Source organism: Mobula hypostoma, chromosome 3 (genome assembly GCF_963921235.1).
Source record: "Mobula hypostoma chromosome 3, sMobHyp1.1, whole genome shotgun sequence".
NCBI classification, from domain to species: domain Eukaryota; kingdom Metazoa; phylum Chordata; class Chondrichthyes; order Myliobatiformes; family Myliobatidae; genus Mobula; species Mobula hypostoma.
In genome coordinates, this window is record NC_086099.1 from 57718032 (window position 1) to 57742529 (window position 24498).

The following is a 24498-nucleotide window of genomic DNA, read 5'->3' on the forward strand; positions in this document are numbered from 1 at the left end:
TGCAGAAGGGGAGATGAGGCTAACTGAGATCAGATATGACCAAAGCAACAGGAATTCTGCAGATGCTGGAAATTCAAGCAACACACATAAAAGTTGCTGGTGAACACAGCAGGCCAGGCAGCATCTCTAGGAAGAGGTGCAGTCGAGGTTTCAGGCCCTCCAACTTTCAAATCCCTTACTCACTCTTCCTTCAGTTAGTCCTGACGAAGGGTCTCGGCCTGAAACGTCGACTGCACCTGTTCCTAGTGATGCTGCCTGGCCTGCTGCGTTCACCAGCAACTTTTATGTGTGTTGCTCGGATATGACCATACTGAAATATAGGCAGATTTGAGGGGTCTGATGGCCTTCTCCGTATCTTGTTTTCTTGTGTTGCTATGAGCATTCAAAGCGACCTTTGCTGATTCAGGAGTTCAAATGTCGGAATGGATGTACTTTGCGAGAAGTTGTAGGTGGGTGAGCTGAGAATAGAGGTATGTTGCTAAATGGAGGCAAAATGCAACCAAAGGTTATTCTGCGAAGAAACTTTAAAGGAAGGGAAATTGTTTGCCTGTCTCGGAGTCACTTGGTTTAACATTCAACATTTGATTTTTAGGCCACTTCATAAAAGTCTGTATAATTTTACACATTTCCATTACTTCTGTAGGAAGGAAATGTAACATTTTAAAAATTACTTAATTTATGTATTTTTTGAAATGTTCTCCCACTGAGCCAATTTTATGTGGATCTGGCTTCAGCTGAGAGATAGTTTGGCTTTTTCTTATGTCCAGAAGTCACTTACGTCTTCTGTAAATGTTGGGCCATCTGTACTATGTTATGTTTGGCCTTCCTCCCACCCGCGAGGAGAAGCTTTGCAGTTGCAAAGTTCAGTTGATGTTAGGTTAAATAAAAGCTCAAAAATCACTTCTGATGTTAAAATGGCACAATAGATTGTTTACTTTAAAAGGGCCACTTAACAATGCACCTTATCATTGTCATCAACAGCAAAGGTCATAACTTACATTCTGAACATTGCCTTGCTTAATGTATGGCTGCTATCAGTGCTAGTGGCTGACTTTTTAAAAATATTGAAGGAATCAACCAATGTTAAATTTATTCTGAATTTCTTTGAGCTATCAGTGATTTGTTCAGCCATTTTTCTTTCCAGGCACCTTTGCCCTCGTCCTTTCACATCTTTAGCAAAATCTTATTTCCTGCAACTTGAGACAGAATAAGTTACTGTTTTAAGAACTATACAATTTTACAACATCTGCAACAATTCAGTTAATGTCTGAACTGGTGATAATGAAGTTTATAAATTCAAAACAGTGCCATGTGATGCTGCATGTAATCCAGAACGTCTTCAAATAGTACTTAAAGGAAATTAAAACCATGATCACAGCGAGAAAAAAAAACTCAAGTAGTGTACATGTAAACCTAATGGATTATCTTGTAGATATGTATGCTCCTTTCATATAAAATATAGCACGCAAGCACTTATTTAGTCACACACGGCTACTGAACTGCATGCTAATTAGAGTAGAAAAAAAGCTGTGATCTCAAAAGCTTGGTTCTGGCTTTTACAAAGGTGCTTGTCTGCTTTTAATCAAGACCAAATGGTGAACTTAGTTCCCAGCCTGAAAGTCGTTCGGAGAAACAGAGAGGAAGTTGTTCAAGGGAGGCAAAAAAACAGGGGAAAAAGATAAACACATGATGGTCTAAGAAAATCTTTTCATAAATGTGGATACATAAGCTGTGGGCAGTCCTAGCGATGCGATTCAGGCACTCTGTCAAACTGGAAAGCTCTGTTTGCTGCGTGTTTTATGTCAGCACAAATCTAATATGCTCAAGATGGAGTTTGCCCTTGTGAATTTACATTGTTGGTGGTTATCTGTGGTTCTGGAAGATTCTCCGGAAAGGTAATAATGCATGTTATCCACTTGAAAATCGCGAAGCTTAATCTGCAATTAAATAAATACCACAATAACTTAGATTTTCTATTTTTAAACAAATCTTTTGAGACGGAGACTAATTTTATTATCTCTTCATTCTTCATAACTAGTCAGAGCGTGAGGAGACTGAACCTACTAGCAATGCATACTCTCTTGAGTCACTAAACATCTGCCATTATGGCATCTTCCCCTTTTGCTTTCTTCTACTTTCTTGTGTCTTTTTCTCATGTACTTACTGACACACACACACATGTATATAGTACTTGGAGGCAGGAAATAGCTTCCAGTCAGTCTGGGCCTGGTCATTGGGCCCCCTCACAAAACATTAGTTTCGTCTGAATTTTGGAGACAGGAGACGCTGGGAATAACTTGACAGGGTTCGGTTCAGTTGTCTCATTCCAGCTGCACTGTGCGTGCTCTCAGTGCCACACACTGAACAAAACTACTTGCACTGGTCACTGATCTAACTAAAGCAAACAAGAAAATCCTTTACAACTTCTGGATCAGGATTGCGATCAGTCTGTGAAATAAAAAAAAATGCTGATTCTTTTTGTGACTGTTTATGATGAAGGTAAGCCCTTGTTTGAATTTACGTTTTACAGTACTTTTCATAGTTTAAAACCGCTGAAGCTCACAACATTGAAAACAGTCAGTGGTGAAGCATATTTTAATCAATGGTCTAGAGTTGTGGAACACTATACAGTAGGCAAATTGATTTTGGAAATGCTACACTGAAATATTTCATAAAATCATTAGCAAATACCCTGTCAGAGCGAGGTGTGTAGATTGCATTCAAATCTGCTGGGAGGTTCTGCGTACAGTTCTAAACCTTCACAAATCAGCAAAAATAACTGTGTAAAAGAGAAAACAGATAAATAAAAAGTGACATTTTGTCTATTGTGGGTGATTTAAATAAAAGACCTATTTGCAAGTCAACAGATATTGATACCTGCTTACAAAAGCAGATTTTCTTTATCATATAATTTGATGTGTGTTTGAAACATTTTTAGAAAATATTTACTTGCTTTTGTAAGCTGCCGGCATTTTGCAAAGCACATCGTTTTACAACGGGTGTTATGTCATTTTATTTACTGCACTTCAGCTGTAACAAATCAGTTCTGTTTCTGTGTCTATATATCTCACTGAATCTAATGGATTATCTGGGAATGACTGCTTTATCTCTGCTATATTCAGAAGGTCACTCAAAAGGATAGGATGCAATTTAGTGTCTTTATAAGATTGATGATTTTGATACTAATACTAATATTGAAATCTGTGTTTATGCAATTTTGAGATGAAGAAGCATGATTTTGGGACATGAAGTGTTTTATTGTAACTATTACTTATTGTTCTTTTCCTCAGTGTGAATTCACATGTTTATGATCCTAAACCAGGGTCTCAGAGGGCAATTTATATTGTCAATTTTGATTAAATTAAGTGCATAGGCTCCACCAATAACTCAATAGTTAAATTTATTAGCCAATGTGAAATGATATCCACATTCCCCAGCTCGATTCCTGCTCTCTATCTGTGTCAGCTAGGAAAGTAGTGCAGATTACAAATGCCCCAGTGCCCTTGGGCCAGGAAGTGGACAATTTGGCTGAGATTCCCATTCCAGATTGCTGTGTACTAAATCTTGCTGGAATGTGCACATGTGTAGACATCAAGTAAGAGAAGGATCAATTTCATGATTTTGGAATGTGATCATGCATCATCCAAGACTGGATTACGGCTTTGCCTCATATGTGTTTTTGAGCTTTCAGCTGTATATGGAAGACACCTTTAAGAACAGACTGTAATTCACGTTGTGCAGACTGACACCAGACAGACACATGGAGACACAGTTCAGCAGGAGTCCATGACTTTGAGTCAGGGACAGAGAAAATGAAAGAGGAAAACCTAAATTAACACCAAAACATTATTTATCACTTAAAAAGTCTATTATGATTACCCATATTGAGTTGGCTCTGGTCCATTAATAATATATTTTAAATCAGACCATATTTTAAACATGCTTTAAAAATGATTGACATATCCATGTACAAATGGATAAATGTCTTTTAACATCTGCATGGCAATTTTGCAAAACATCCCATTGAGAGATCATGCCTGTAGCTGAAACTTCAGAAAAGAGGAACTTCTTTTTTCATGAATGTCAAACCATTACAGAAGCGGGAAATTTGAAATAAGAACAGAAAATACTGGGTGGTCAACAGGTCTGGCAGCATCTGTGAAGAGAGAGTGAGAATTAATGCTTCAGGTAAAAGATCCTTAATCAGAAATAGGAGAGAAATAAGTTACTTTTAACTTGTAGAGAAAGATTGGAATAGATAAAACAAGAAGAATATCTCTAGTAAAGTGAGGGCAATATTGTAGTCAAGGTGAGATGTATGGTTAATGGATTAATGTGGTCACTTAGAGAAAATTTAAACAAAAGGACATTAAAGATAATCATTGAAGGCAGTTGAAATGTGTGAAAATAAGCAAAGAAGGGTTTAAACTAGTTTGGCAGGGGGATAAAAATCAGGGATCAGGGATAAGAAAGTGGAGGGATGGAGAGGAAGCAAATTGTCAGGGCCAGTAAATACAGGCAGGAGCAAACTGTAGAGATGATGGGATGGATATTTTGAAGTCTGTGTAGTTTACCGTACAAGTAAAGGTGATAAACTTAGAGCATGGATCAAAACATGGAACTATGATGTTGTGGCCATTAGAGACACTTGGTTGAGAGAAGGATGGGAATGGGTGTTTAATGTCCCAGAGTTTCTATGTTTTAGAAAAATAGAGAGGAAGGTAAAAGAAGGAGCGGGGAGTTGCACTATTAATCAGGGACAGTATCACAGAACATAATGGAGGGCTGGCCACTGAATCTATATGGGTAGAAATCAAAATAGAAACAGTACAATCACTCCAATGCCCAATAACAAACAGGACATTGAGGAGCAGATATGCAGGCTGATTAAGGAGATGTGTATAAACAACAGGATTGTTGCCATGAGGAACTTCAACATCCCTAATAGAAACTGTTTTCCCAGACCCCCTTTAGATCACTTCTTACAGCAAGCGGTTTAGATGGGGCAGAATTTGGTAGTTGCATTTGGTAGATAGTCTGACAAGTAGAGGGGCTGGATGAGACCTGGTGTTGGGTAATGAGTCTGGCCAGGTGACTGAACTTTCAGCGGATGAGCAAGTGGGTAGAGTGACCACAATTCCTGAAGTTTTCATGGTAGGTCTTACACAGTGAATGGTGGGGCACCGAGGAGTGAGGTAGAGTGCAGGGATTTGGGAATACAGAACCATAATTCATTGGAAGTGGTGTCACAGGTAGATAGGGTCATAAAGAAAGCTTTTGGCACATTGTCCTTTATAAATCAAAGTATTGAGTACAGGAGATGGGATGTTATATTGAATTTGTATAAGATGTTGTTGAGCCTCCTTTGGAGTATTGTGTGCAGTTTTGGCCACCTACCCACAGGAAAGATAAAAGTAAGTTTAAAGAGTACAGAGAAAATTTACAAGGATGTTGCCAGGTCTGGAGGACCTTTGCTACAAGGAAAGATTGAATAAGTTAGGGCTTAATTCCTTAGAACGTAGAAGATTGAGAGAAGGTTTGATAGAGTTCATAGGTTAAGGTTGAAAAATGAAAAGTTTAAGGTAAACATATGGGGAAACATCTTCACTCAGAGGGTTGTGAGAGTGTGAAGTGAGTTGCTGGCATAAGTGGTGCATGCGAGCTGGATTTCAGCATCTTCAAACGTTTCAAAGGTACATTTAATATCAGAGAAATGTATAGAATATACATCCTGAAATGCTTTTTCTTCGCAACCATCTATGAAAACAGAGCAGTGCCCCAAAGAATGAACGACAGTTAAAAGTTAGAACCCCAAAGACCCCCTAGCTCCCCTTCCTCACGCACATACGTGGCAGCAAGCAACAACCCCCTCCCCCCCACCAGCAACAAAAAACATCAGCACCCGCTACCGAGCATTCAAGCATGAGCAAAGACACAGACTTTCAGTTACCCCAAAGACTTTGTGTTTCATCCAGTATTCGACATACCCAGGCTCTCTCTTTCCCTAATAAGGGAGAAAGTGATGTCTCTATTTTCACAGCGAGTGGGGAGACATAACAAACAACTTGCTGGTTTATGATGTTAAAAGTCCGTTACATCGCTTTTTTCGAGCTCTGTGCCCAAAGATCTGGGCATACAGCCACAGATATTCCGACTCACCCGATGACACACGGGTCTCCTGCCGTGACACCGATCCTCGATCCGCCCATCTCCAGAGCCCCAAGATCCTAGGCTTCCAATTCTGAGCCAGACTCTTAGGCCGAGCCCCTGGCGTGCCGAACAACAGCTAGTTATGAAACCCCAAGAATGGATCCCACTCCCGCAAAGAACCATAGTCAGCCTGTAACACCGGGTCAGGGTCTTCAAAGGAACCCTGAAAGGGAAAAATGAAGATATTAAAGATGGAAATAGAGCTGTTTCTGAAAATGTAAGCAAAGGAGTCACTGTTTAGTGCCATCATCGCTCTGCTTCGCATTTAAGCGAAATTCAGATAGGTGCATGGATGGTAGGGGTACGAAGGGCTATGGTCCCAGTGCAGGTCGGTGGAAGGAGGCAAGTTAATTGGTTGGTATGGACGAGATGGACCAAAAGGCCCTGTTCATTTGTTGGATTTTTCTATGACTCTATGAACATATTTATGAACCTTGCAGGAGAGTATTAAATTGGAGCAGGGCAAATTACAAGATAATTAGGCAGGAACTAGGGAGAGTTAATTGGAAACAGCTGTTTTGGGGCAAGTCCACATCCGACATGTGGAGGGTGTTTAACGACCAACTCCACAGACGACGGGACAGGTATGCTCCAGTCAGAAGGAAGGAGAAGAATGGCAATGTAAGAGAACCTTGGATGTCAAGAGAGGTGATAAATTTAGTCAAGAAGAAAAAGGAAAAGTATGTAAAATTTAGGAAGCTAAAATCAGAGAGGATTGCAAATAAGCCAGAAAAGGACTCAAGAAGAGAATTAGGAAAGCCAGGAGGGGCCATAAAAAGTTCTTGGCATTGGGATTAAAGAGAATTTCAAAGCATTCTATGCATACATCAAAGACAATAATATAACTAGGGAGCAGGAAGACCACTCGAGGATAAAGGGCCAAACATTTGTTTGAATGCAGAGCACATGGGTAAGATCCTTGATCAAAATTTATCAATGAGAAGGAAGTGGCTGATAGAAAGATCAGTGCTGAGTGTGTTGATATGCTAGAGCATCTTGAGGTAAGGGAGGAGGCAGTGTTGTGTTTCTGAAAGAGCATAAAAATGGATCAGTCCCCAGGACCTGATGGGATATACCCTGGGTAAGAGCAGAGATTGCTAGTGCCTTAACCAATATCTCTCTGTCCTCTCTAGGCACAGGGAAGTCCTGGAGGACTAGTGAGTAGCTAATGTTCCATTATTCAGGAAGGGAACCAGGGATAGTCCTCTAAATAGAATCTTACATTACTGTTGCTGGAGAGAATTCTTATGAATGGAATTTATGAGCATTTGAAAAACCATGGCCTAATTTGGGAGGGCCAGCATGGCATTTTTAAGGGCAATTTGTGTCTTACCAACTTGCTTGAGACTTTTGACGAGGTGATGAGGGTAACTGATAAAGGTAGAGCTGTGAAAATTGATGGCATTGATTTTCAGAAGGTGTTTGACAAGGTCCCACATGGAAAGCTCATTCAGATGATTAAGATGCATGGTATCCATGGAGAATTGACTGCATGGATTCAGAACTGACTTGCCCAGAGATGACAGAGGGCAGTAGTCGAAGAGACTTATTCTAGCTGGTGGTCTGTGATTAATGGTGTTCTGCAGGGATCTGTACTGGTACCTCTGCTGTATGCAAATAACCTGGATGAAAATGTAGATGGGTGAATTAATAAGTTTGCAGATGATACAAAGATTGGTGGTGTTGGGGATAGCATAGAAGATTAGAAAATAATACAGCTAGATATAGATCAGCTGCAGATATGGGAGGAGAAATTGCAGGTGGAGTTTAACCCAGCCAAATGTAAAGTGCTTTACTTTAGTAGGTCAAATGTAAAGAGACAGTACATTCTTAAGACACTTAACAGTGTTGGTGTACAAAGGATCTTGGAATCCAAGTTCATTGCTACATAAAAGTGACTACACAGATTGATAGGTAGTTAAAAAGGCATATGACATGTTTGTTGGCGTCTAAGAAAAACATGTAGTACTTACATCCACTGTAATGAAGTGCTTTGGGAGGTTGATGATGAAGCTTATCAACTCCGGCCTCAGAAGCAGCTTGGGTTGCTCCAATTTACTTACCATTACACAGGTCCACAGCAAATACTGTTTCGTTGGCTCTTCACTTAACCCTGGAATATCTGGACAGCAAAGATGCATATATCATGAAGCTCTTTATCAACTACAGCTCAGCACTGAATATTATCATCCTCAGTACTATCTTCTCCACAAACTCCATCAGCACAGGTGCACCACAAGGCTGTGAGCTTAATGCCCTGCTCTTTTCATTTGATACTTATGACAGTGAGGCTAAGCACAGTTTCAATGTCATACTTACTTATGAATGCTAATGACACCACTGTCATTGGCAAATCAAAGGTAATGACAAATCAGCATATAAGAGGGAGATTGAAAATTTGGCTGAGAGGTGCCATGACAACAACATCTCACTCAATGCCATCAAGTCCAAGGAGCTGATTATTGACTTCAGGGAGGAAACTAGGGGTCCATGAGCCAGTCTACAGAGGTGGACAGTGTCAGCAATTTTAAATTCCTCAGTGTTATCATTTCAGAGGATCTGTCCTGGGGCAGCATGTAAGTGCCATTATGAAGAAAACACAACAGTATCTCACTTTCTTAGAAGTTTGCAAAGATTTGGCATGTCATCTAAAATGACAAATTTCTATAGATGTGTGGTGGAAAGAGTATTGACTGGTTGCATCACAGCTTGGTATGGAAACACCAATGATTTTGAATGGAAAAGCCTACAAATGTAGGCCCAGTCCATCATGGGTAAAGCACTCCCCACCATCAAGCACATCTACATGAAACTCTGTTGCAGGAAAGCAACATCCATCATCAAGGACCCCAACCACCCAGGCTATGCTCTCTTTTCACTGATGCCATCGGGAAGAAAGTACAGGAGCCTTGGGACCCACACCACCAGGTTCAGGAACAGTTGTTACCCCTCAACCATCAGGCTCTTGAACCAGAGGGGATCTCTGTAAGTGAAAAAAAAGTCTGACCATTCACTGAACTGTTCCCACAACCTACGGACTCATTATCTCATGCTCTCAATAGTTATTACTTATTATTATTACTTTTTTATTTTGTATTTGCACATTGGTTATTTGTCCATCCTGTTGGGTGCAGTCTTTCATTGATTCTGTTGTGTTTCTTTGATCTACTGTGTATGCCCACAAGAAAACGTATCTCAGGGAAAACGTATACGGTGGCATATATGTACTTTGACAATAAATTTATTTTGAACTCTAGAACTTTGTCTCATTCTTATTCTGATCCTCCGATGAGGACTGGCTCATTAGACCTCCTATTTCCTCCTCCTAAAGTTAATAATCAGCTCCTTGGTCTTGCTGACATTGAGTGAGATTCAAGACTTTGAGTTCAAAAGTCAGAAAGTTATATTGCACTATTATAAAACTCTAGTTTGGCCACATCTGGAGTATTACATATAAATCTGGTGCCCCAATATATGAAGGACATTGAGGATTAGATGGCATCTGCAACAGTGAAAGGCTGGACAAATTTGTGTTGTTTTCTCTGGAATGGCAGAGGCGGAGCAGAAATCTGATAGAGGTTTATAAGATTATTAAAGGCATAGATAGAGAAGACCGACAGTATCTTACTTTCCCAGTTTTGAAATGTCTAATACCAGACAATAATTCAGCTGAGAGGGAATAATTTCAAAAATGTGACAGGCAGTTTTTTTTGACATACAAAGATTGGTGGATGCCTGGAATGTACTGCCTGTGGAGGTGGTAGAGGCAGATACATTGGAGACTTTTAAGAGACTTTAGGTGGGCACATTCATGTGAAGTAAATGGAAGGCTATGGACATTGTGCAAGCAGAAGAGATTAGTTTAGTTGGCCATTTGATTACTAATTTAATTGGTTTGACACAACATCATGGACAGAAAGGCCTATTTCTGTGTTGTATTATTTTAAAAGAATCCACAAATAGTGAAAAGCAGAGTTATAGGGCATGGACACAAGGTTAGGTTACATAAGCACTGCCTTGGTTAATTATTTTACTTCATTAACCCTCACTGATTAATTGCCCCCATTAACCAGTTGACCTAATTTACAGCTTACCCAGATGGCAACATCTTATCACAGATATTAATTTTGTCCTATCTATTCCTCCTCCTGGAACTTAAAACCAACTGTTCTCTTGCTTTCCCACTTCTGTAGAAGTGCCTTCATCCCGAATCGTTAAATATGTTCTTCTTTCTGCACATTCGTTTCACATTTCATCCTTGTTCCTTTTGCAGAGAAAGAACAAATCCTTTCTGATAATCTGAACGGAAATAACGAAAGTAGTCTTTACGTAGGAATTGATATTGTCTCACCTGCTAGATATTACCTATGAGAATGCTTTTATAGATCACTTTGCCTTACTTTAAGGAGCTCAGAATCACGTTTAATGTCACCAGCATATATCGTGAAATTTGTTAACTGAGCGGCAGCAGCATAATGCAACACATGATAAACATAGAAAAATAAATAAATTACAGAAAATATATATATAAATAATAATTAAATTAAAAATAGTGCAAAAACAGAAATAATATATACTTAAAAAGAGAGGTGTTGTTCATGGTTTGAATGTCCATTTAGGAATTAGATGACAGAGGGGAAGAAACTGTTCCTAAATCGTTGAGTGTGTGCCTCCAGGCTTCTGTACAATGAGAAGTGGGCATGTTCTGGGTGATGGGGGTCCTTAATGATGAACATCACCTTTCTGAGGCACCACTTATTGAAGATATCTTGGAATCTATGGAGGCTAATGCCCAAGATGGAGATAATTTTACAACTTTCTGTAGTTTATTTCAATCCTGTACTGTAGCCACCCACTCAATACCAGACAGTGATGCGGCCTGTCAGAATACTCTCCAAGGTACATCAGGAGAAGTTTGAATGTTTCAGCTGACAAACCTAATGTCCTCAAACCAGTGGCGTATCTAGGGTATGGCAGGTGCCCTGGGCGCCACTTGAAGCAGGGTGCCACTGAGCAGTTTCTATTGAAGTCAGATAAGCAATCCTCAGATAGTGAAAAAATAATTTTCTTCAGATGTATGATCTGTCTTTGATTATCATGGGTGAGAAGCACTAGGATGGCCTTATTTCAGAGCATTGTGTAAGAAGACCATGAAACATTTCCTCAAGAAGAAGGAAAGTGGAGCTGAAGGACGGAAGAGATGAAAGTTGAAGGCAGAGGAAGCCAAGAAGTCGAGCAAGTTCTTCATGCCCTGTTTTGAAAAGCCTGGAACAAGTAGTTCGACACGTTCCATGGAGTCACCTGCACCTGCTACAAGTTTGTTAGAATCCGAAGGTTGATCAAGTACAGATGTGTCACAAGCCAAGGAGGAAGTCAAATCAGATAAATCCGAGTGTGACAAGATTAAGAGTGAGACTGCCACAGAGAACGTGGACATGACAAGAGGGGAAGATGATGGTGGATGTGGTGATGTTGACCAATTCTGCCTGACATGTTGAGAACAGAAATAATAAAGCTCGGTTTGAAGTATTTCCAGAACAGCGAGGGGCCTCTCCTTCCAACAAATAACCGCACAACGAACAAGACTTGGTTCATGAGGAAATTGGGAAATAGTCGTGGTGAGGAAGTGACTCGTTCATGGCCGGTCTATTCCCCTTCTAAGAAGTCTGCATTTTGTATCTGTTGTCTTCTCTATTCCTGGTCAAATCATCAATCCTCATTGGAGCAGGAAAGTGCATTCAACCAGTTGAAAGCACCTGAAAGGATTAGTGTTCATGAAAATGCTAAGAATCATCGGGAATGCTTCACTCAGTGGAAAGAAATGGAAAGAAATTTAGCTGGAAACAGACGAGTTATTAACGTAATATTTCAGTCACAGATTGAGAAGGAAAAGCAGAAGTGGCGTGATATCTTGACGGGAATCCTGCACTGCATAAAATTCCTTGCGACTCAGAACCTGGCTTTGCAAGATCACTGGGGGTCGATGACTCCAATGTGGGAAATTTCCTTGGCTTACTGAAACTACTGGTCATCTTTGACCCTGTCATAAAAGAACACCTCACTCATTTGGAAAGTCACCCTGGATCCACGTCTTATCTTTCACCGGGTGTCCAGAATGAATTCATCCACTTGATGACATCCTATGTTCGCCAGAGTTTACTGAGAAGCATTCGTAAAGCAAGTACTATGGTCTCATGTTCAACTCGACTCCTGTTCAGGCACACCCTGAGCAGATGTCAGAAGTAGTGAGGTATGTGGAAGTTGATTTTGAGAGGAAAACAGTCCGTGTTAGAGAGTCCTTCCTTGGTTTTATCCAAATAAGCCAGAAGGGTGCTGAGAGCTTGGTTGAAGACATCTTGAAACAGCTAGAGAAGGATGAAATGGAGCTACAAGATTGTCGGTCACAGTGCTATGACAACGCTGCTGGACACAGAAGTGATGTTCATCAAAGAATAAATGAGAAAAACAACCTGGCAGTGTTTGTGAATTGCGACAATCACTCACTCAACTTAGTGGGTGTACCTGCAGCCAAACAGGATACAATGATGGTCACGTCTTTTGGAACCATTGAAGCTCTCTCATTCAACACAGCACTGGGAAAAACTCAAAAACGGCATGCCTGTGGTTGTTAAGTCGGAGTCCAAAACCAGGTGAAGTTCAAGGACAGCAGCAGTGAAGCCCATCAACAAGAACCTTGAGAAGATGCTTCAAGTTCTCCAGGACATGATAGACAATGAAAACAAGACCAGTGAAACAAGAAGTGATGCAAGGCAGCTGTACAACCACATGTTGAGTTACGATTTTCTGATTTTGCTAGGATTTTGGAACAAAGTACTCATTCGCATTGAACATATTCAAAAGAGGCTGCAGGATCCCAGCATGAACTTCCACGATGCTGCCCTGGATTTGAAAGCCCTCCGAGATCATTTTTATGATGAAAGAGAAGTGTTGGTCAGTGAATCACTCAAAGAAGGAGTCGGTCTCTGTCAAGAATGGAATATTGAAGTTGAAAGACGTCAGAGACAAAAGAAACGAATGTCTGATGAGAACTCAAGAGACGCTGGGTTAACAGCTAAGGAGGTATGAAGGGAACTCTTGACCGTCTTCATAGAGACATGGATGAAAGGTTCACTTGTTTGCATGACACTGACGCCAAGTTTGGGTTTCTTCTCGATGTTGAGGGACTGTGTTACGGAGCCGACAGTAACAGCCTAAAGAAGTGCAGAAATTTGGGCGAATTGCACAGCTCTGATGTTGATGGACAGCAGCTATATGAAGAAATTTTGGATTGCAGAATGTTGCTATCAAGGCGGGTCAACATGAAAATGTCAAGACCTGAAGAGCTTCTTGAATTTATTGTTCAGTATGGAGATGAGAGCGTCTTCCCCAATCTTCGCATTGCTATTCAGATAATGCAGTTTCCATCATCAGCTATGGGAGATCATTCAGCAAGTTAAAACTAATACTTTTGTATTTGAGAGCCTCCATGGGTCAAGGCAGACTCTGTGATCTTGCTCTGCTGAGTGTAGAAAGAGAAGAAACTGAAAAAACTGACTTTGATCACATCATAGACCAACTTGCATCAGTGAAAGCAAGGAAGGTGCAGTTATAATTTTCATGTAGTGCCATAATTTGTCAATTAAAAGATTAATGAGCTTGACTTGTATTTTTGAGCTGATATTATGGTAAAGTTATCTATGTTTGTAAAAGATGGGTGTCAGATGTTTGGACAGGGGTGCAATTTCAGTGCTTGCCATAGGCGCTATTTTCTGTAGATACGCCCCGGCTCAAACTCATAATGAAGTATAGCCACTGTCTTGCCGCCTTTATAATTGCATCAGTATGTTGGGACCAGGTTAGATCCTCAGAGATCTTGACACCCAGGAACTTGAAATCGCTTATTCTCTCCACTTCTGATCCCTCTATGATGATTAATTTGTGTTACATAAATTTTCCTATTATTTTGACCTAAAAATATCATTTCAGAATTTAAGCCAAAGTAGGAAATGGCTTCACAGACTGCATAAATTTGGAAAGCCTCTCAAGACTCTAAATTACTATCTTCTCAATAGCATACTTTGTTTACTATTAATTCTGTTTCATCTAGACCTCTAAATGAAAAAATGGAGAACATTTTGATATCAAAATCTTTTGTAAGATACAATTAAAGAAGTGTTTTAGAAGTTCTTATGGTTTTATATGGACGTGAAAAGAAGTTATCAATCCTTTGGATTAATAGTGGCAAATGCTATTAAATGGTGATATATATTGAAATATGAACTCAATTTCTAACACATGTCCCATAGGGCCATTAACAAAAACAAAGAGAAATTAACAACAGGCCTTATATAACACAATAGTATATTCAGAATTAAATGCTAAAATGGGATCTGCAAGTTTCTTGAACTGTTATTGGGAACAGTTTGCAAATCTCTCAGCTGACACATCTTGGCCATGCTGATAACATCAGATCTTAAAAGGATTCTCTCCATGACAGCCACAGAGCAGGTCCGGAATGGCTACCATGGAGATGGAGCAAACAATGGGATCGGAATTGGGGAGATGCACTCTAATCTTATGTATAATCAGGATCCCGTCTCCTGCACACATTACTTTGCCATGATCAAGTCCTCCAGCCCACAGTGGATGTGAAGTGACTAGAAAAGAGGTAAAAAGTACAGCTTGTACCTCTGATATATACAGTATAAAGAGGTTTCCATCATTGATGGAACAACTAGTGTTGTCCTAATTATTGCAAACTAATGCTTTCAGATCTGAATGCAAAACATTCATGTTAAAAAAGGGACCGTTCCATTAATGTTCTATTAACAATGTTAGTGTGATGTGTTAACCAGTTTTTTGTAACTGCTCATCTATGATCCAAATTATGCCAACAAGTGAGAAGTGAACATGGTTGGCAGAAGTGAACATTGTGATGTTACTAGCTGTGCAACTAACTATGGAAAAATAAAAGCCATTTTATTGTGAACTGCACACAGTCATGGCCAGGTCAATCTCAGCTGAAATTAACCTTGGAATGAAAAAGAATCTCATGCTTTCCTGGCATATATGATAAATAAAGTCTTCTCAGGCTTCCAGCTGGGTACAGGTATCAATTTTAACCAGACTCTGCCATTTTCATTAGGAATGATGCCTGGACATGTTTAGTCCAGTGGTATATATATCGCCATCGTTCATCCCTTCCGATTGGTAGGTCCTCAGCCAATCAGGTTTCCAATGTTCCACCTTGGTTACAATCAAATTCCAGTTCTTACTTAAAGCAAGACTCTTATCTTTGTTAATAAAAAAAATTCTCCAGTTTCATTTTAATGGCTTCCTTCACCAGGCGGTCCCAAAAGCAATTGGTGCATCACAGTAGTTTTGTGCCGTCGAAGTCAATCCTATGGCCATTGTGAATGCAATGTTCTGCTGTTGTCAATTTCTCCAGGTAACCCAAACAGATACACCTCCAATGATCCTTAATGTTGGTTTCCACTGTGCGCCAGATGCAAAACTACCGTGCAGCTCCAATGGCTTTTAGGACCACCTGGTGAAGGAAGCCATTGAAATAAAACTAGAGAAACCAATTTTAACAAAAATGAAGGTCTCACTCTAAGCAAGAACTGGAGTTCGATTGTAAACAAGCTGAGGACTAACCAATCAGGAGCGACAGATGACAGGGGTATATATACCATTAGACTCGACATACCTAGGCATCATTCCTGATGAAGATGGCAGATTTTAATCATTAAAATATCGGTTAAAATCAATATCTCTACCTGGATGGACCTGGATGGAAGCCCAAGAAGAACTTATTCGTAAACTTAGAATGATTTAACATAAGCTCAATCAACATTACGTGTGATTTGTGCATGAAGGATGGGTGCTGATCAAATCATTTTCAAAGCTCATAGGTGTAATATTTGATTTATGATCAATTTACAACCAGTAATGGACTTCTGAAGTACAAGATTTGTATGCATTTCAACTCAACTCCAATGTAGATTTTGGATCATGGATCCACACCAGCCCATTTTCACCTTTGTGTTATTGCTCAGCTCTATCTCTACTTCAGCTTGTCCGGCACCTTTTGGCATTTGATAACTCTAGATTTGCTGTTTCCGTTACAGTCCTGTTTATCCAGACACATATCATCCCCTTCACCTGCTTCCTTTGTGATCACTGATCTACATGGATATCTACAGTTAGCCAATACCTCAGTCTTTAAAATGCCCGTATGCACATAGAACAAAGAGGAGTAGGCCACTCAGCCCTCACGCCTGCCTTTGATATAGTCATGGCTGATCTACTGTGGCGTCAAATCCTCTTTGGTGCTAGTTTTTTATTGTCATCAATGTTCTGATCCTTCTAAAAATGTAGCTGTCTTTACCTTAATTTCTAATGGCCTGGCCTCTACAATCCTCAGACATAGAAAATTCCAGAGACTCACTACTGCCTGTGAGAAGAAACTTCTACCTACCTCTGCTCTAGGTAACCAGCCCTTTAGTTTGTAAGTTATGTTCCCTCTTTCTCCATAATCTTCAAGTAAATCTGCTCCTCTAATTCTGGCCTTTTAATTATGCCATATGGTCAGCTTTCAGGCTGCCATGTTCCTAGCTCTAACCTCTCTTCACAAAATCCGATTATTTCTCTTCAAGTTCACATTCTTCCTCTTCCCTTGCCTCCTTTGAAACATTCCTCAGAACGTGGAGCATCGGACAGTCTGCTGGAAGTACTCAGTGGTCATGTAATATCTATGAAGGGAGAGAAACTGGCAAGGCTTTGGGTTGAAGCTTTCTGCATCATCAAAAACATTGACAATTCCTTCACCCCTCCCCACAGATGCTGCTCAACCTGCTGATTTCCTCCAGCAGATTGTTTATTTCTGCAGATTCCAAAGTCTGCAGTCTCTTACTTTGCAGTCCCTTTGGACCTGCTTTGATCGACCTTTTAGTCGTCTACTTCCACATCCCATGTGGTTCAGCATTGACATTTTTTTCCTTCACAACGCTCCTCTGAAGTACTTTCAGACATTTTAATCATATTAGAAGGTTCTGTATAAAATAGACATCTCCACTTGTATTCAATGAAGCATTTTATCTTGAAACATTGAACACTTCTCCTGGAGAGCAATAACTTCCAATCAAAGCAGGCAGAGCAACCTTCTATACCAGCTATGTCTGAGCAGAGCTGTGGAGTTAATCATCAGTTTCCTTGTATTCTTTGGAACAGCAGTAAGGGAGGAATCCTGTTCAGGGCTTCAGAAGGACTCAGGTGACCCACATATGTATCTCTATATTTTCCATGGGATCTTTAATGACCAACTGAAGCTGAGCTTGGCTGAGTGTCTAATCTACAAATAGTATCTCCCACAAAGCTGTGCTGGAGTGCCAGCTTGAACTGAAAGCAGAAATGTTGCCATGGCACTTGACCCCATGAATCCTGGATTATTTTTGGAATTTACGCTGAAGTTTGTCAGTTTATAGCCACAGGTAACTCCAGAGTGTTCAAGGACACCTTGCATTTTTCTAAATTATGATTTAAATATTTGCAATCAAAAGTCTTACTTAATTATTTAAGATGTAAGAGAAGACTGAACTTCAAAAAAAAATTCAGGGCTTAGAGAGTTAAGTATCAGGCAATGGTAGTTCGTACATAAACCAATCAAATATTTGAGGTCTGTTAAAAGCAAAATGATAACATATGTGCAAGTATACCCACAAAAAATCATGCAGAATAATGTTAAGCAATTTAAGTGTATTAGAATCCCACATCTGTAAGTACATTATGGCTTCTGTTTTACAGCAGATAATGGTACATGGCTACACCTCTGTCTTCCTTTCAAGCATCTGTCTGTCAGGCCTCCTGTCTGTACCCTGCTGTGAAGCCTGCAGCCCCTGGTCAATCACAGCCTTCCTGTGCTCTGAAAAGACTTGTCTTAATATGGGCTAATCATCTCAAACTCAGTAAGTCATGATGCTTCTTTTGTTCTAGGAGTTGTGGGTAAAATTAACTTCTTCCATGAACTAAGCTGCTTATCTGAGAGGTCTGTTTTGTTTTCTCCCTTGCCTTCGGGTCTGAAAACAGTCACTCCCACTGGGATACGCAATTCCCAAAAGCTACAGATTCGTCTTATTCGTACCCTGAATGGATCGACAGCGTAGGACATCTGTAAAGCTTTTGACAGATGTGCAAAATATTTTCCTCAGTTAACAAGCTCTCGTACATATATGTTCCCGAGTGATTAGTAGAAGAAAAAAAGTATCTAATTTTTTTTTGGTTCCTCTTAACCTGGATATCCTGAAGTCAATTCTGATATCTCCACTGTTCCCCAAGCTGAGGTTTGCTAACTCAGAGCAGATAAGATCTTGAAGTTGTAAGACGAAGTAATTTGTCAAAATGATTTCTTTTGAGCACATGACCTTTCAAACAACTAAAGGTTGAACATTACCATTTGTCAGCATCATAATAGTAGAGCTCCATTCTGAAATACATTACCCACCTCTACATTCATTGAGCTGAAGGGCCTATTTGCACACTCTAATTCTACAACTATAGCTACTTCATAGCTTCGACCACTGTAGCAGTAACTGAGATCAGGCTAAGTGTGAGAAGACCAAGCATTACATGTATGTGTCAGCTAATGAAAGAGTAACTTTATGCCGGAAATTTATCCTTGCCACACACTTTGAACTGCAGATATAAAACCCTACATTCATTGAAATTTGCTTCTGAAATTTATTGGACATCTGCTAAAAAATCAATCGTTTTTGAGTTTTATGTTTTTAATTCACAATGGTTCAGAAATTCCACTCTGGCATATATGCATTAATTAATGTTTGTATCTCTCATCCTGCCAAAAGAATATTCCCAAATATTCCATCTTCCTATCCACTTCAAAAAGTTGAATTACCTCTGAACAAACCATTTTAACTAAATATTCTTCAGGTTTGTGCAAGAATGTTGACACAAGAAATAAAGGTTATTATTTCATTCAGAACTGACTTGTTCTATTCAAGGCTACGTGACATAATATTAAAAAGACAATATCCTTAATTAAAGCTGCTAACACCTAAGGAGTTCAAGATCAATGGTTAACTTACAAATATATTGTAAGATCAGCTATTGCTTTCTGAACCTGCATTATTTTGGTGTTCCCTCTTCCACATTTGCTTCCAGCTCCTTCCTATCCTTTAGCCTGATCAATTATGAGCCAATGCAGGGACTAGGCCTCCTTGCTTGCTTGTCCCAGTACAATATCAAATATTGTTCTTGGCTGGCAGTCAAGATGGCCTGTAAGAAACACCAGTGGAGATTTTCCATTTATATTTCCCTCTATCTTGGGAAGAGATGCCAATCTTTCCTTGGTATTAATCCTCATTGGCAAGGCTGAGAACAGGGGCACTACACAATGGAAGATTGTTGTGTATTTCCTGGTAGTAATACTGTACAGGTATCAGTTTTATCTTTAAAAAAACACAATTTATTATATCATTTGATAGCTACTGTTCTCAAAATAGATCTTCAGACAGTATTTATCCAAGTTTCTGCATGAACGTACGATACTTTTCATTATAAAAGCATAGTTCATGTCTTTTAAAATTGGCTTACTCAAGGATGTCAAGGGTAAGAATTCCTGAGGATTCTGTGTTTAACATAGTTAAATTCAATTTATGGCAGTTAACTTCTTTAATAATTAAAAAAAACATTGTTGAGTATGTTCCTATATATAGAAGTACTTATCTTGCTGAGAATCTGCCTTACGTTCTGGCATTTGTTTTTAATGGAATCAGTCTCAGGCACTAAATACTTCCACACATCCCTATGTAATGCATATTTTGTGTTTAGGGAGTTTAGGGACTTGAAGCAAGAAAAACATTACTTCTACAAAGTAAGTTCTGAAAAGTTGTGTGCTAGAAAATTGTTTTGGCAAAAAGAAATCGTATAATGTGAATGTAGAAACACAATTTTCCAAAAAGAATTGAGGCAGAAATTCTGAAAAAATACAGTGGACCAAGTGTAATCAATACTTTAGCAAAGTAGAATGCCAAATTAATAAAAGCCTTCATAAATCACACCACTCAACATGGCAATCCTTTTTGTGAAAAAGGTCAATGCAAATTGTCTTGGCTAGGCAAACAAAAGGCTGCATAATTCTTATGGAATTTATACATGCGTGATCTGTGAGTTGTATGGTTCTGGCATTTCCCACCCACCCCCTCTCCACCAGCAGTGATTCAAGTCCCACAGGATTGGTTGAATTTCTTGTGCATCCCATCATTTTGAAATATCAGCCATGTGAACAGGAAGCAGGAAACGGAACAAGAGTCAATGTAACACCAGTTACGTTGGGCTGAGCACTCTACCATTAAGAATGTCTATTTGGATTCATCTTTTATATTTTTTTCCATTCTCTCTTCAGACAATAAATTTTTAGTAGCTTTCTGGTATTTAGCCATGTGCACCAGCCAGAGAACTGGCTTGTTTGGAAGGGTTGGCATGCACTGAATTCTCAAAGGAATGTTTATTCATTTTAAATATCACTGCTTATATTAGCTATGTTCCTACATAAACTTATCCCTGCACTCAATAGCCAGTCTCTCAGATGTTCTTGGATTGTCTCACACACTTAAATCTACTTTGTATTCTAATCACTGACTCCATGAATCCAAATATTAAGGACTTCTATGTTTATCTGCATCAAATCCAAAGCCCATAAGATGGTTATTCCGTAATTAAATCCATTTCCAGTTTAAGTGACCAGTGATTTCTTGTACTGTTAACAACACGTATTGGTTATGGGACTGAAATAACACCCCAGACACCATGCATTCATTCCAATCAGAAGTAATCACTAACTTAAATTCAATTAATCTGATCATTTGTGTTGGTACCTAAAAAGCAATTTTGTGGAAATCCAAGTGAGTGAACTACATCCTTCAGGGAATGACACCTGTCACCCTTACCCAAAGTGGTTTACTCTTATAAGCCTTGAAAGTGAACCTCCAAGGGACCAAGATATCAACCAATCAACTGAAGATTTATATCAGCTCATTGTACTGTATATCCCCCACACAAAAAATGCAACAGTTCAAAAATAGACCACCGTCACTTTGCCAAAGTAGGACACCAAATGAAGATTTGTCTATATCACTGGCACACCAAGAGTAAATAATAACAATAATAATGTGTTGAGAAAGTACTTTGTACAGCAAATCACTGTACTATCTTCATTTCTAATATTTGACTTTAACTTAAGCTTCCATGCTGGGGTATCAGCAGCTTGCTCTTTGTAAGAGAGCTATTCAAACGATTATTTTCTCCAAGTTCCTAATGACATGTTTACACTGCAGATCAGCTCTCTCAAGTTGGCACAAGTGAGCACAACATAGGAATTAATCAGAAAGAAATGGTGAAGGAAAGGGCAGGTAGCAATATCTCACAATCATTATTTTTTTCAGAAACCTGGTGAAGAATTTGCTCACATGAGTTCTTCAGCTACCCTTCAAACCACTATGTCATCAAATCTATGTCTGCATTTCTACCTCTTCACTGCTATTTTAAAATAATATTTTTGGTTAACCTTTTAATTATCATCATTATTTTACTCTGTTAAAGAGAATTCAGCACTCAGAGGCCCCGTTTCCTTGCTGAAAGGCCCAATACACTCCAGATTCTCATATTTTAGACAGAGGCACAAGGCGGCACCTTCACAGCTTTTCTCCTCAGTTCCTCCCTTGACCATGTACCTCTTTGTGGTCACTTGCAGTCTGAACATGACTTTCCCTGTTTAGCCTTCCAAGTCCTTCATGGGACTTTGTCATCTCTCAAAAGTTGCCTGAGGGCCTTCTTGGGTAGGGCTGGTTCTGAATATGTAACTTAAGGCCTTAGAACAGCTCAGAGCCTCGGTACTCAGATCCAGAGGAAGAAATGGAGAAGTCAGGCTTGACAGTTGACAATGGCCCAGCTTTACCAAATTTCAATAAAGCCAGAAGCAGTCAATGACTACTGATAAAAATTTATCCTTGATAAGACCAAATATAAACTAGAAATGCTGGTGTTCCTGCAAGCTTAACCCAGAGCCTTCCCATGTAGTAAAAGTAGAACCTCCTTCATGTCATTTGGTCAATTAATTCAGTACTGTTAACAATTTTTTAAAAAACTTAACGTCATTGCCAACCATGTGGTTTTCTGTGGTGATATACTGTTCCTTTGTTTGAGAGGCTTTCTCACCCTTAATGTCCTCCACTGGACATTAAGGGTCCCTCCCCACAGAAGCTTTGTGTTGACTGCACCAAGCCTCAGCACATACTCCTGCAGTCTTACAGCACTCCTTTACAGAATCAAAGATATCTTATGCTACAACAAAAGGGGAAGGTCAGAAACATCAGTGACACTCTACCTGGCTTTTTAGGCTCCACCTGTGAGCAACAGCCAGCACAGGAAACAATATTTGACACCCAGTTTTTTTGAATGTTATTGGAAAGGAATGCTGCGATAGAATGGAGAGCAAGAGGGATAAATGTTGCAAATGGTGGTGATGCCAGTTAACGTGGGCATGAAGTTGAACAGCACAAAAACTGAGCCTTCAATCAAGCATATCCATACTGACCATTATACTTATCTATACTGTTCCCATTTACTTACACATTGCTTATGGTTCCAACCAGTCTCAGTGTGAAAAAAATCTCTCTCACATCTCCTCTAAGCCTTCTGTGTCTGAGCTTACATCGAAGCCCTGTCATTTCAGAAAGAGACTCTTACAATCTACCCTAAGTATACGCTTCTATCAGGTTACTTCTCAGCCTCCTCCCCTCCAATGAAGATAAACTCAACCAATCCAGTTGATAGAGTGGTAAAGGCTTGCTAATTATAGCTGCTTTGGTTAGAGGAGATTTAAAAATAAGAAGTTGAATAAGAGCAAAGAAAAACGCAATACTGAAACTATGACTTCAGAATACAGCAGGTACTATAAATATTAGATAAAAGAGAAAACTGGGAACATCCAGGGTCTCAGGAAATAGGATGCAGTACTTCACTCATCTTCACACAATTACATGAAGATATTCAATTTGCTTGAACGCTGAGATTTTTTTTATTTATTACAGTGAAGTCTCCGTATTTCTAAATTTCAAATTTGAATTGCAAGTGAAATTCCATCAAATATATTTTGGAAGGAAAAGTACATCACCTCTCATCACAGGGCTCTCCACACACCTTGAAGAACTTAGTCAGTTTAGGTCTTCCCCTTCTCCACATTAAGATATAATAACAACAATTTAATCATATGGAGTCTTTAACACTGTAAAACATTCAAAGGTAATCTGCAGGAGAGTTGTCATTCAGCACATTGGGTCTGCTCTGCCATTCCATCATTGTTGATTTATTAACCCTCTCAGCCCAATTCTCTTGCCTTCCTCCTTAACATCTGATGCCCTGACTAATCAACCTCCACTGTAAATATACCCAATGACTTGGCCCCCACAACCATCTGTGAAAATGACTGAACAAATTCCTCTTCATCTCTTTTCTAAAAGGATGCCTTTGTATTCTGAGACCGTGCCACCTGGTCCTAGACTCACCAACGTAAGAAACATTCTCTCCATATCCACTCTATCTAGGCTTTTCAGGTTTCATTAAATCCCTCCCTCATTCTTCTATACTCCAGTGAGTACAGGCACAGCACCAGGAAATGATGGAAGCTGGAAGTTAAAGTGACTCAGTAGTGACGTGTAGCAGAGCATATCCTGTTCTGGTCTCCATTCACCTCCAAAACCGAACTGCTAGACATTAGGTTAGATAAAGTTCATAGTCTCTCAAATAGCTAAAGAGAGAGAGGAGAGGAACCTCCTAGGATTGAGAAATGGAGTATTAGTAATTCAGCACTTTCAAAGAAAGGCTAGCTTAAATGAAGAAAATTTAAGATCAAGAACTTCAAGTTTGAAGCAAATATTCTGAAGTGGACAAATACATTACTAATCACAAAACACAAGATACTGCTTTGTCATAAGAACCCACATGCAAATATCCAGAACATCCATCTTACCTTGTAATTAAAACACCATAATCATAATGAACAATCCCATTTTCTGGAATGATGTTTCCATCTTTTTGGTGAGAAAGAATGGATTTCTGCTGTTTGCAGAAACTGTCCAAGGATTTGTCTGCATGATGATTTATCTCCAAGATTTGGCTGATCTTCACATCATGATTGTTATGAAAAACATATCTTGAAATGTTCCAATTGCAATTTTGAAGGATAGAAACAAACTGTGCTACACTTGTATG

The 24498-nt window shown here is 39.4% G+C and overlaps 1 protein-coding gene across 3 annotated transcripts in view; it reads left to right on the forward strand.

Moving 5' to 3' along the window:
* The first annotated feature begins 1683 nt into the window (after positions 1-1683).
* Positions 1684-24498, forward strand: part of dlc1 (DLC1 Rho GTPase activating protein) — a 528943-nt gene continuing 506128 nt past the window's right edge. Inside the window, exons 1-2 of one of the 3 annotated variants that reach the window (XM_063043062.1) lie at positions 1684-1895; positions 18016-18176. The gene's annotated coding sequence lies outside the window, so the exon portion shown is untranslated. Of the gene's footprint in view, positions 1896-2330; positions 2500-18015; positions 18177-24498 lie in introns of those variants that run through there. The other 2 variants (XM_063043061.1, XM_063043063.1) reach the window with 2 other exon arrangements.